The sequence below is a fragment of the Heterodontus francisci genome, chromosome 28, assembly GCF_036365525.1.
Source record: "Heterodontus francisci isolate sHetFra1 chromosome 28, sHetFra1.hap1, whole genome shotgun sequence".
NCBI lineage: Eukaryota > Metazoa > Chordata > Chondrichthyes > Heterodontiformes > Heterodontidae > Heterodontus > Heterodontus francisci.
The window spans coordinates 63,019,155-63,032,377 of record NC_090398.1 but is presented as its reverse complement, the minus strand read 5'-3'; the positions used below and the strand labels follow the sequence as shown (position 1 = coordinate 63,032,377).

Here is a 13,223-nt window from a genome sequence, read left to right as displayed (position 1 = left end):
ATAAAGTTGCTGATTTACCCAGATGGCGGATTCTCCCCTCACAGTGAAAAGTAACATCGCACCTTCACATCTGCCCATTGTTTTATAAGTGAATAATTAGTCAAATGGAATTATTTGTGATGTCATTTCCCCCGAGACCGTGTTTCCTGCAGTGAAACTGATCAGTTTCAGCTCAGTCATTCAGGGACCTGGAATTCCTGCAGTTTGAGCCCGCTGCAACCCCAGCCCACTTCTGATTTGTCACCCTCTTCTCATAAAGTCAGTGACAGCGCATCAGGAGGCCATTCGCCCCATTAAGTCGATGTCGGGCTTCCAATCTGTTCAGTCCCCGACTCGATCCCCAAAGCCCTGCATAATCCCTTTGGGTCAAAATGACCGTGGCAGGACTCGAACCTGCAATCTTCTGATAACATTATGGAATATACCGAAGTTAGACGCCTTATCCATTAGGCCACACGGCCATTAACTCGCATGCGTGGTTCAATCAGAGAACCTCGAAGCACAAAATACAAAAAATCATTGGTTGAACCTGTCAACCTGGCACAATATTTGAATTTGTGAAAGCCGCCAATTTCACTATGGAAAAGAAGTGATCGACTGAAAAAGTACATAAAAATCTATTTTCCCGTAGCGGTTTAAATAAACTTTTGAAACACAATTTTGCTTTTACCGACTCAAATTGCTGGTGCTATTTTATGAACAGCTTTATTTTGCCAATTTTTGTCAACTTCTCATCCGTAACTGACAGTGAAAGACTCCGTTCAGCAATCTTTCACGCGACAAATAACTAAACTCGGTGTGGAAGTAATAAATTACAGACTATTGGTAATTCCCCTTCACACAGGCTTCAGGGGGACAGTGAGAAGCCACTGAAATAGTTGCTTCATCCTTTTAAAAGGTTCCCATTCTGTCCTGTTACTGACATGTTGGAATCAGATTTGTATTGAACAAGTTATTTCTGTGAAAACAAAATCCTCAACGGACCAGCTGGGAATCTGGGAATCACTGTAGTAAAATAAAAGGCTTTTGATTGAGAAGACGGGACCTTCTCACCAGCAGCCGGGTTATATTCCCCTCACATCCTTATTCAGTGAGCAGCTCTTACCCTCGAGAAATAGACAGCAGCAGTTGGAAGTTCAGTAAAAGGATCAGTTCATTGAGACAAGTTTCTGACTGACAGGTGGTGCTGAATATTAATACAAGAAGGTCCTGGAATGGGAAACAAGTGTCCAGAGTGGGGTCTGAATTCAGGACAGGGAAATGGCCAGCACTGACACAGATCATTTCATTATTACATTGATATCTGACTGTCTATAAGGAGAAGCGAGTTAAACACATGATGGTGAAAGGAATGGAAGATAACACTGGTTGTTCTAGATGAAGAGGGATAGACAGAGGTGTGGGTACAGCAGACTTCAGACAGTAATCAGCCCTTTCAGATACTGTGGGTGGATCTGAAAAGAGCCTTTGGGTATTTGATAAAATCCTGGCAGATTGACTTGGTTTTGGTGCCCGGAGCGCTGTTTTTCTTGGGCAGCAGCACGGCCTGGATATTCGGCAGCACCCTGCCCTCAGTGTCCTGGAATCAAAAGCAAGTGTCCAGAGTGGGACCTGAAATCAGGATAGGGGAAAAAGCTCTTTGTTTAAAAACCCTCAATTAGCTACCTTGTCAGGTTACTAATGTTTTAGTTAGTGTAATTTATGAATAATTACTAATTAGAAAGTGCTGTTTGGATAGAGTGTAAAGCTGTGAGTTGATGTGTGAGGGACTTCACTGACTAGGGGAAGGAGGTATTGTTTGGTCTTTTCTTTTCTGCCTTTTCAGCCTCCATGGTACAGGGGAAGAAGCTGATCGGTGAGTAACTGGTAAATTATTCTCCTTATTACACTTATTACACGAGCAATAATGAGTTTGTAAAGCTAAGTCATGGCAGGGCAGCTCGAAAAGTAAAAGTTCGAAATTGGGGGAAGGCAAATTTTACAAAACTGAGAGGTGATTTGGTGGATGTGGACTGGATACAACTACTTGAAGGAAACCCAAAGATGTTTTATCAGTCCATTAAGAGCAAGAGGATAACTAAGGAAAGGGTATGGCCTATCAGAGATGTACAAGGGAACTTCTGTGTGGATCCAGAAGATGTGGGTGGGGTTCTGAATGAGTTTTTTTGTCTCTGCCTTCACAAAGGAGAGGGATGATGCAGACACTGTAGTAAAAGAAGTAGAGTGTGAAATATTAGATACGATAAGCATAATGAGAGTGGAAGTACTAGAGAGTCTGACATCCTCCAAAATGAATAAATCACCAGGGCCAGATGGTTTGCATCTGAGGTTGTTAAAGGAAGCCAGGGAGGAAATAGTGGATGCGCTGAGGATCATCTTCAAATCCTCACTGAATATGGGGGAGGTGCCGGAGGATTGGAGGTCTGCGAACGTTGTTTTCTTGGGCAGCAGCATGGCCTAGATATTAGGCAGCACCCAGCCCTGAGTGATGGTCACCCCTCCCAGCAGCTTGGTGAGCTCCTCGTCATTCTGGACAGCCAGCTGTAGGTGTCTGAGGATGTTGCGGGTCTTCTTATTGTCCTGGGCCGCGTTACTGGCCAACTCGAGGATTTCAGCGGTTAGATACTCGAGCACAGCAGCCAGATAGATTGGGGCTCCGACACCCACATGCTCAGCATAGTTGCCCTTTCTCAGGAGCCTGTGTACACGGCCCACCGGGAACTGCAGTCCAGCCCGGGAGGAGCGAGACTTGGCCTTGGACCGAGCTTTCCCGCCGGTCTTTCCTCTTCCAGACTTTTCCAAAAATATACTTGAGGACATTCCGTGCAGACCACTGCCTGATGGATTGGTGGTCAAAGGTGTTTTTCCATACAAACATTTCCGCGAAGGCACGGTCCAACTGGATGGAGCGTTCCGTGGCAATGTGACCAGATCCATCCTTCGCAACACCGGGGTCAGATAGAACTTCAGCACGTAGTGACACTTGGTGTTTGCATACTGCCGCTCTACGCACAGCTTGATGCAGCCACATACTAAGGTGGCCATCAGGTTGAGGGCGACGTTGAGTACATTTTTTCGCCTTTATCCAGAGGTTTGAACATCGTGTCCCTCCGGACCCTGTCCATTTTGCGTCTTCAGATAAAGCGGGAAATGGCTCGGGTGACCGCCACAGCGCAGGAGTGGGGTATGGGCCAGACCTGCGTCACATACAGCAACAACGTGAGCACCTTGCACCTGATGACCAGGTTCTTACCCATAATAGAGGGAGATCGCTGCTCCCACATGCTCAGTTTATGTTGTACCCTGGCTACTCGCTCCTCCCAGGTTTTGGTGCACGTCCTGGCCCTTACAATCCATATCCCCAGCACCTTCAGGTAGTCTGACCTGACAGTGAAGGGGACAAAGGATCGGTCAGCCCAGTTCCCAAGGAACATGGCCTCGCTCTTGCCATGGTTAACATTGGCTCCCGAATCCAGTTCGAACTGGTCGCAGATGCTCATCAGTCTGCGAATGGACAGCGGATCCGATCAGAATACAGCAACATCATCCATGTACAGGGAGGCTTTGACCTGAGTGACTCCACTGCCTGGGATTGTCACCCCTCTTATGCCCGCATCCTTCCGAATAGACTCAGCAAAGGGTTCGATACAGCAAACACACAAGGGAGGGGAAAGAGGACAGCCCTGTCTGACTCCAGATTTGATTGGAAACTTTCTGATTACCACCCAATTTTTTGGACTGTGCTACTGATGTTTGTGGAGAGCAGTTTGGTCCAATGGCAGATTCCCTCCCCAAACCCCATTTTGGAAAGAACGTCCATCATGTGTGTGTGCGATATCCTGTCAAAAGCCTTCTCCTGGTCCAGGCTGATGAGGCAGGTGCCCACCCTCCTGTCCCGTACGTAGGCGATCGTATCCCTGAGTAGCACGACACTATCAGAGATCTTCCTGCTGGGTACAGTACAGGTCTGGTCAGGGTGAATCACCAACTCCAGAGCAGACTTGACTTGACTGGCGATGACATTGGACAGAATCTTGTAGTCTACATTAAGCAGTGAGATGGGCCGCCAATTTCTGATTTCTGCCCTCTCCCCCTTCTGCTTGTAGATGAGGGTGATGATGCCTTTCCTCATGGATTCTGACATGCTGCCGGCCAGGAACATACTCTCGTACACTTCCAGCAGGTCTGGGCTGACCCAGTACCACAGGGCCGAAGACAACTCAACTGGTAAGCCGTCGCTTCCGGGAGTTTTCTTCGTCTCAAAAGACTTGATGGCCTTTGTCAGCTTGTCCAGAGTTAGCGGTTTGTCCAGATTCTCCTGCATGCTGTCATCTAAGACCTCTGTGATAGATGACAGGAAGGACTGGGAGGCCCTGCTGTCCATAGACTTCACGTCTTACAGCCCAGCATTCAAGGATTTGCTAATCCTTAGTATGTTGGACTGCGAAGTTGTGACCGAGCCATCCTCTTCCTTCAGGCTGCTGATCACAGAGCTCTCTCTGTGTACCTTTTGGAAGAAGAAACGTGAGCACTTCTCATCCTGCTCAATGGAGCGGACTCTGGACCGGAAGATGATCTTGGAGGCCTCCGTGGCAAAGAGCGAGGCCTGCTGGCTCTTCACCTCTTGGAGCACCTCCTTGACCTCGACCCCCATCGACTGCAGCCGGAGCAGATTTTGCATTCTTTTCTGGAGTGCGGACATTTCCCTCTGTCTCTCTCACACCCTCTGAACACCTTTGGAGATAAAGAACGTCTTGATATTCACCTTGATCACTTCCCACCAGTGCACCGGATACTCAAAGAGGGTCTCACTGTTCTCCAACTTTTTCAATCTCTTTTGAGTTCCACAATGTTCTCTGGGGTTAGCAGTGTAGCATTCAGCTTCCATGTCTCCCTGCCAACCCGCAGGTCATCCTGTAAGTGACAGTCAGCCAGTAAGAGGCAGTGGTCGGAGAAGAACGCCGGCTTGACGTCGGTGGATCTGACCGTGAAAGCAGGGGACACATACAGGAAGTCAATCCTGGAACGGGCAGACCCGTCCGATCTTGACCAGGTGTATCTACGCTGCGCTCCGTCTGCAGGTTTGCTGAAGACATTGTGCAGTTTGGCATTTTTTAAGAATCTGTGCGGAGCGTCCAGTTTTCTGTCGTTACTGCCAGATTGTCCAGCTGCATCAATGATGCAGTTGAAGTCACCTCCAAGAATGACTGGCCTGGATGTCGCCAGCAGCAGTGTGAGTTGCTGGAGGATTCTCAGCCACTCACTGTATTGGACCGGGGCATATACGTTGCTTAACTGGAGCGGAGCATTGTTGTACATTACATCTGCTACGAGAAGGCGACCGCCCACCAGCGTCTTAACTTCAGAGATGGTTAAATTGCCTTCCCGCAGCAGAATCCCCAGGCCGGAGGAACAGGAATCATTTCCCCTGGACCAGATCGATGTCCCATGGGATCACCATCGTGACCATTGCCTGTAAATGCTGCGGTGCAGGATTCCACACTCCTGACAAAACAGTACGCCGGCTTTGACCTTTGCGAAGTCATCCAAGGTTGAAACACAACACGTGGTGGATTTAACACAATGCATGTTAATCGAAGCAATCTTTATATCCACTATAAAGTTGGGTGTTGCTCACCACACCAGGTGTCCTTGCTAGTCCCAGTCCTTGAGTATGTTTCTGCATACCCATAGAGTACGCAAGCTGTTTCACATTCGTTGAGCCCAGAAACCCCTCATGGTTATTCATGAGGGTTTTGTTCCACTGGGGTGACATCGGTGGGTGGGGGGGCGGGTCTTGTAGGCAGCAAGGCTTGGGTTGTCCTCTGCTGTTGGTGTCTTTCCCCTCGGTCCCTCCTCAAAGACATCACTGTTCCTGACTTCCGGAGCTGGAGCTGGAGTGCGCAGGACACTTCGCTGCTCTCGGTCTCCCGGAGCTGGGGTGCACTGAGCATCTCCTTGGGTTCCATGCTTTTGGTTTGGGGTGCGCTGGGCGTGTCACAGCTTCCAGAGCCCCGGAGCTGGGGGGCTTTATCTTCCAGCTCCTTTGAGTTCTGCTGCTTCTTTTGGAGGTGCCATCGTTCCGGCCCTTCCTCGTCCAGTGAGGAGGAGCTGCTGTCGTCTGTCTCAGACGGTAGCCTCCTCTTGCCACTGGTTTGGGTGGTGACCTGTTCTTTTTTTGGAGCTCTTTTCTTTGTGGTCTTCCTTTGTACCACCTGCCACTGACCTGTTTGTCCATCTGCTGCCTCCTCCTCCATTAATTCTGTCTGTAGAGGAGGAGTTTCCAGGCACGGAGTAGGTGTTGGGTCTCTGGTTGCAGCTGCTTCCCCTTTCTTCTCTTTCTCAGATAGACTTTCATCGCTGTGGGGAGGATTGCTTGTTTCCCTCCCAGCACCAGACGTGTTCACCGTTCCTTAACCCGGTCTTTCCTTGGTCCTTGCTGCCTGAGCATAACTGAGGCAGCGTTTGGGGCAGGTTTTGTAGAGGTGGCCTGCCCCACCTCACAGGTTGCAGTACTTACAATGTTTACAGTCCTTGGTGTGATGGCCTTCCTTCTTGCAGTTCTTGCAGACGACTGTGCTGCAGTTAGCTGCCACGTGACCAGGTTTGCTGCAGGTACGACAAACTCTGGGCTGCTCCGCGTAGACCATGAAGCCTCGACTTCCCCCGAAAGTGAAGCTGGAGGGAGGATGGATGATGGCTCCGTTGGCATTGACCTTCAAGGTCACCTTGACCTGACGCTTGCTGGTCCAAATCCAAATGGGTCCTTGACATCAGTGCTGCCGCCGGCCACCTCGACGTACCTGGTGAGGAAGGTGAGTACATCCACGACAGGAACATGGAGGTTGTAGAGGTGGATTCTCACCACCCAGTCACGTTGCGATGGCAGTGTGAAGAGCAGCTCCACTGTGAGGATCGACAGCGGCGCCTGGTTTCCCTTCTCCTTAAACACCTTCAGGAACTTGATGCATCCGCCACGTTCTTGAACATCACGTCAAAATATCCACAGCTGGGGAAGTCCTGCAGGCAGAAGATGTTTACAGCTTGGAATCCACAGCAATCAATAAGGATTTTCTTAATGAAGAAGGTACTATCAACCGGTGCATCTCCATCATTATCCTTCACTATCACCCGAACGGTGTTACACACTCCCTGCCCTGTAGTTACAGAATTGGTTACAGCCATTTTACTCAAAAACCTACCTGAGACAGGATCATGGTCTCTCCCCTGCTCCTCTTCCAGACATTTCCACAATCTCACAAATACTTTCACAAAGAGTAAGGAATTCCTCCCGCACTTCCCTGCTTTACATTCTGGAGGAATGCAGTCCGGCTACTTCTGATTGGTTACTGTCTGCTGAATCTCATTGGCTGGTTCATGTCACCAATCAGGTAGCTGCTATTTTGCCGATCATCAAAGGGCAATGAGAAAATGGGGCGGAGATTGGCAGCGGCAAATTGTCAGAGCTGAAACCCATTCACAAATTTGAAAAGCCCGCAAAAATATTTGTGAAACAAGGAACAGCTGAAATATAATAAATAATATCGTCTAAAGAGTAAAATGTATTTCACTCTCTCCTCATATTGTGTTTCTCCTCATTGTCCGTCACAGATACCAGACTTACTTTCCTTCCGGGAGCGGAGTAGAGAGGAGTGGACCTGTGGGGAGAACGCCGAGAGCAGAACCAATAAATTGAGCCCAAGGATCGCGGCCCAGTCACTCACCTTCCGGGAGAGGTCTGGACCTGTGGGGAGAACACCGACAGTGGAGCCGATACATTGAGCCTGAGGATCGCGGCCCAGTCATTCACCTTCCGGGAGAGGAGCGGACCTGTGGGGAGAACATCGAGAGTGGAGCCGATAAATTGAGCCTAAGGATCGCGGCCTAGTCAATCACCTTCCGGGAGAGGAGCGGAGAGCAGTCCAGGCACGCCGGAGTTTGAAAACAAAGTGAGCAGTGATGTCACAGGAAGGCTGCAAGGTGATTGGTTGGTGAGTATCTGCTGTTCGGGAGTTACTCTAAATAGCTGGGTAAGTAACTAAAAGTAAAGGGAAAGGTCTACAGTTTTTTCAGTAAAGGAGGTCGTGTTTTTCGGGGGAGAATCAAGGTCCCTAGTGTAAATAATTTAATTTTTGGGTAATTTAAGGGGATAAATTAAGGGTAAGTCATGGCAGGGCAGCTCAGCAATGTGGAGTGATCCTCCTGTGCAATGTGGGAAGTCAGGGACACTTCCAGTGTCCAGGGCGAACACGTGTGCAGGAAGTGTCTCCAGCTGCAGCTACTCGAAATCCACGTTTCGGATCTGGAGCGGCGGCTGGAGATACTGTGGAGCATCCGCGAGGCTGAGATCATCGTGGATAGCACGTATAGGGAGGTGGTCACACCGCAGGTAAAGACTGCTCAGGTAGAAAGGGAATGGGTGACCACCAGGCAGAGTAGAAGAACTAGGCAGGTAGTGAAGGAGTCCCCTGGATCCATCTCGCTTTCTAACAGATTTTCCACTTTGAATACTGTTGGAGGAGATCGCTTTTCAGGGGAATGCAGCAAGATCCAAGTCTGTGGCACCACAGGTGGATCAGCTGCACAAGCGGGGAGGAAAAGGAGTAGAAGAGCTATAGTGATAGGGGATTCTATCGTAAGAGGTACAGATGGGCATTTCTGTGGCGGCAAACGTGACTCCAGGATGGTATGTTGCCTCCCTGGTGCTAGGGTCAAGGATGTCACAGAGTGGCTGCAGGACAAGGGGGAGGGTGAACAGTCAGAGGTCATGGTACACATTGGCACCAATGACATAGGTAGAAAGAGGGATGAGGTCCTGCAACCAGAATTTAGGGAGCTAGATAGCAGATTAAAAAGCAGGACCTCAAAGGTTGTAATCTCTGGATTACTCCCAATGCCACATGCTAATGAGTATAGGAGTAAGAGGGGAGAGCAGATGAATGCTTGGCTGAGGATATGGTGCAGGAGGGAGGGCCTTAGTTTCCTCGACCACTGGGTCTGTTTCTGGCAAAGGTGGGACCTACCTGTACAAGTTGGACGGGTTGCACCTGAACTGGAACGGGACCAACATACTTGCTGAGAGGTTTGCCAGTGCTGTTTTGGGGGGTAGGGGGGTTTAAATTAATTTGGCAGGGGGGTCGGATACAGAGTGGAGGTACAGTAGGGGGTTAAACACAGTCAAATTTGAAAGAGAAACTGAGTCAGTCTGGAAGGCAGAGCAAATATAGACCTGTTATGGCACAAGTGAAAAATGCAAGGCTGGATTGCATCTATTTTAATGCAAGGAGTCTTACTAATAAGGCAGATGAATTGAGGGCGATGATTAGCACATGGGATTATGATCTTATTCCTATCACAGAGACATGGTTGAGGGAGGGGCTGGACTGGCAGCTCAGTATTCCAGGGTACAGAATCTACAGGCAAGACAGGTGAGGGAGTAAAAGAGGAGGTGGCATTGCACTGTTGATCAAGGAGTGAATTACTGCAGTAAGGAAGGATGATATCTTAGAAATTCCTCAAATGAGGCCATATGGGAAGAACTTAAAAACAAAAAGGGGCCAATCACTTGGCTGGGAGTGTACTACAGGCCTCGAAACAGACAGGAAGGGATAGAGGAGAAAATATGTAGGCAAATCTCAGAGAGGTGTAAGAATCTTCTTCTTTGGCCTCCTTGTCTCGAGAGACAATGAGTAAGCACCTGGAGGTGGTCAGTGGTTTGTGAAGCAGCGCCTGGAGTGGCTATAAAGGCCAATTCCAGAGTGATAGACTCTTCCACAGGTTCTGCAGATAAAATTGGTTGTCAGGGCTGTTACACAGTTGGCTCTCCCCTTGCGCTTCTGTCTTTTTTCCTGCCAACTGCGAAGTCTCTTCGACTCGCCACACTTTAGCCCCACCTTTATGGCTGCCCGCCAGCTCTGGCGATCACTGGCAACTGACTCCCACGACTTGTCATCAATGTCACAGGACTTCATATCGCGTTTGCAGACGTCTTTTAAGCGGAGACATGGACGGCTGGTGGGTCTGATATCAGTGATGAGCTCGCTGTACAATGTGTCCTTGGGGATCCTGCCATCTTCCATGTGGCTCACATGGCCAAGCCACCTCAAGTGCCACTGGCTCAGTAGGGTGTATATGCTGGGGATGTGTTGGAGATACGGTCCTGCCACCTGATGCCAAGGATTCTCCGGAGGCTGCGAAGATGGAATGAATTGAGACGTCGCTCTTGGCTGACATACGTTGTCCAGGCCTCGCTGCCGTCGAGCAAGGTACTGAGGACACAGGCTTGATACACTTGGACTTTTGTGTTCCGTGTCAGTGCGCCATTTTCCCACACTCTCTTGGCCAGTCTGGACATAGCAGTGGAAGCCTTTCCCATGCACTTGTTGATTTCTGCATCGAGAGACAGGTTACTGGTGATAGTTGAGCCTAGGTAGGTGAACTCTTGAACCACTTCCAGAGCGTGGTCGCCGATATTGATGGATGGAGCATTTCTGACGTCCTGTCCCATGATGTTCTTTTTCTTGAGGCTTATGGTTAGGCCATATTCGTTGCAGGCAGCTGCAAACCTGTCGATGAGACTCTGCAACCACTCTTCAGTGTGAGATATTAATGCAGCATCGTCAGCAAAGAGGAGTTCCCTGATGAGGACTTTCCGTACTTTGGTCTTCGCTCTTAGACGGGCAACCTGCCACCTGATCTTGTGTGGAGGAAAATTCCTGCTTCTGAAGGGTTGAACGCATGTGAGAGCAGCAGGGAGAAGAAGATCCCAAACAATGTAGGTGCGAGAACACAGCCCTGTTTCATGCCACTCAGGATAGGAAAGGGGTCTGATGAGGTGCCGTTATGCTAAATTGTGCCTTTCATATTGTCATGGAATGAGGTGATGATACTTAGTAGCTTTGGTGGACATCCAATCTTTTCTAGTAGTCTGAAGAGATCACGTCTGCTGACGAGGTCAAAGGCTTTGGTGAGATCTTTGAAAGCAACGTAGAGGGGCATCTGTTGTTCACGGCATTTCTCCTGTAGCTGGTAAAGGGAGAACAGCATGTCAATGTTGGATCTCTCTGCTCGAAAGCTACACTGTGCCTCAGGGTAGACACGCTCAGCCAGCTTCTGGAGCCCGTTTAAAGCAACTCGAGTGAAGACTTTCCCCACTATCCTGAACAGGGAGATTCCACGGTAATTGTTGCAGTCACCGCGGTCACCCTTGTTCTTATAGAGGGTGATGATATTGCCATCGCGCATGTCCTGTGGTACTGCTCCCTCGTCCCAGCACAGGCAAAGCAGTTCGTAGAGTGCTGGAAGGAGAGCAGGCTTGGTACTCTTGATTATTTCAGGGTCATGCTGTGCTTCCCAGGTGCTTTTCTGCTGGCTAGAGAATGAATGGCATCTCTGAGTTCCGATTTTGTTGGCTGTACGTCCAGCTCATCCATGACTGGGAGAGACTGGGCTGCATTGAGGGGGGTCTCAGTAACAACATTTTCCCTGGAGTACAGTTCTAGGTAGTGCTCCACCCGGAAGTCCATTTACTTCCGTTGGTCAGTGATTGTGTCCCCTGATTTAGATTTGAGGGGCACGATCTTCTTGATGGTTGGCCCAAAAGCTCTCTTAATGCCATCATACATTCCTCTGATGTTTCCGCTGTCAGAGGCCAGCTGATGTTAACTCGCTGGGGGCTTTCTTGTAGTTCAACAGTGCAATGCGCTTAGCGGCTATGACAGGTTCCAGCTCTTCAAAGTGTGATTGAAACCAGTCTGCATTCTGCTTCACACGTTTGCCATAGGTGATCATAGCTGAGTCATAGATGGCATCTCTGATGTGGGCCCACTTGGTCTCTGCATCCCCTGTAGGAGTGTTTTGAAGGACTTTATCAAGTGAATTTAGAAACTTACGTCACAGCTGTGGATAAGAAATTCTGCTAGTGTTGCTGTGCAGGCGGCCCTTCCGCTTGGAGTGATGCAGCTTCTTTGGTTTGAGTCTAACCTTGCTGCATACCACACACTGCACACCACACACATCCTTGTCCACTCAACACAGTATTAGACTGGCAGTGAAGTAAGCTTGTGTGCAGCTTGGTGTGAAATAGAACTGCAAGAGGGAAATTGATTGATAATAAAAAGCTCGGTGGGAATGTAAGCTGTGAGGGGGATACAAAGGGCCGGAATTTCTTTGGTTCACTCCCCCCGAGATTCCAGCCCTGCTCCAATTCTGGTCTTTTGAGCATCGCTGATTTTTATCGCTCCACCGCTGGCAGCTGTGACATCAGTTGTCCAGGCCCGAAGCCTGAGATTTCCCTCCCTGAACTCTCCGCCTCTCGACCTCTCTTCCCTCCTTTAAAACACTCATGGAAGCCTACTTCTGTGACCAAGCTTTTGGCCATCTGCTCTAATACGGTCTTGTGTGGCTTGGGGTCCAAATTTACTTTCCGACACTCCTGTGAAGTGCCATGGAACGCTGTATTACGTTAAAGGTGCTCCATAAATTTACACACAAGTTGTTGTTGTTTTTGGTCTGGAATGTATTGCCCGAGAGCATGATGGAAGGAGACTCAATCGTAAGGTTGAAAAGGGAATTTTGATAAATAGTTGACAGGAAATGAAAGAGCTGCCACAGGCACGATGGGCCGCCCTGATTGTAGATGTCGTCGTCGTCATCCTTCCTTCTGTGTGAGCGCAGAAGCAGACCCCCAACTATCACAAATTCTGCAGTTGAGTATCCCACATTTGAAGACATCGCAGGCATCAGCAAACCCACAGTACAATAGGTTAGCCTCATCCTGGGAGAACTTTTTTTTTTATTTCCAAAATATACTTTATTCATAAAAATCTGTAAAAATTACATTCCCAAACAGTTTAAAACAGCATCAAGTCAAAAAATACAAACAGTGCAAAGGTGATCAGTTACCTTCTATACAATCATGAGTTGCCTCACAACTCTTCCATTTCATTGTTATTTTACATTTACAGCACACAGAATTTTCCCGATACAGTTCGAGGGGTTTCCCATGGATCCAGCCCCCCAGTTCAGCTTGGTGGGGGGACCTTACACTGTGGTCTTTCCCCATTGAGCCTTTGCTGCGGCTGCCCCAAGCTTAAGTGCACCCCTAAGCACGTAGTCCTGGACCTTGAAACGTGCCAGTCTGCAACATTTGGTCGTGGACAACTCTTTGCACTGGAAGACCAGCAAGTTTCAGGCAGACCAAAGGGTGTCTTTCACTGAATTGA

The 13,223-nt window shown here is 49.0% G+C and overlaps 1 non-coding gene across 1 annotated transcript; it reads right to left on the bottom strand.

The window, feature by feature from the left end:
- Window positions 1-372: 372 nt before the first annotated feature.
- Window positions 373-461, bottom strand: trnar-ucg (transfer RNA arginine (anticodon UCG)). The gene is given in 2 exon segments: window positions 373-408; window positions 425-461. It is a non-coding gene; the product is annotated as a tRNA-Arg (tRNA).
- Window positions 462-13,223: the final 12,762 nt, after the last annotated feature.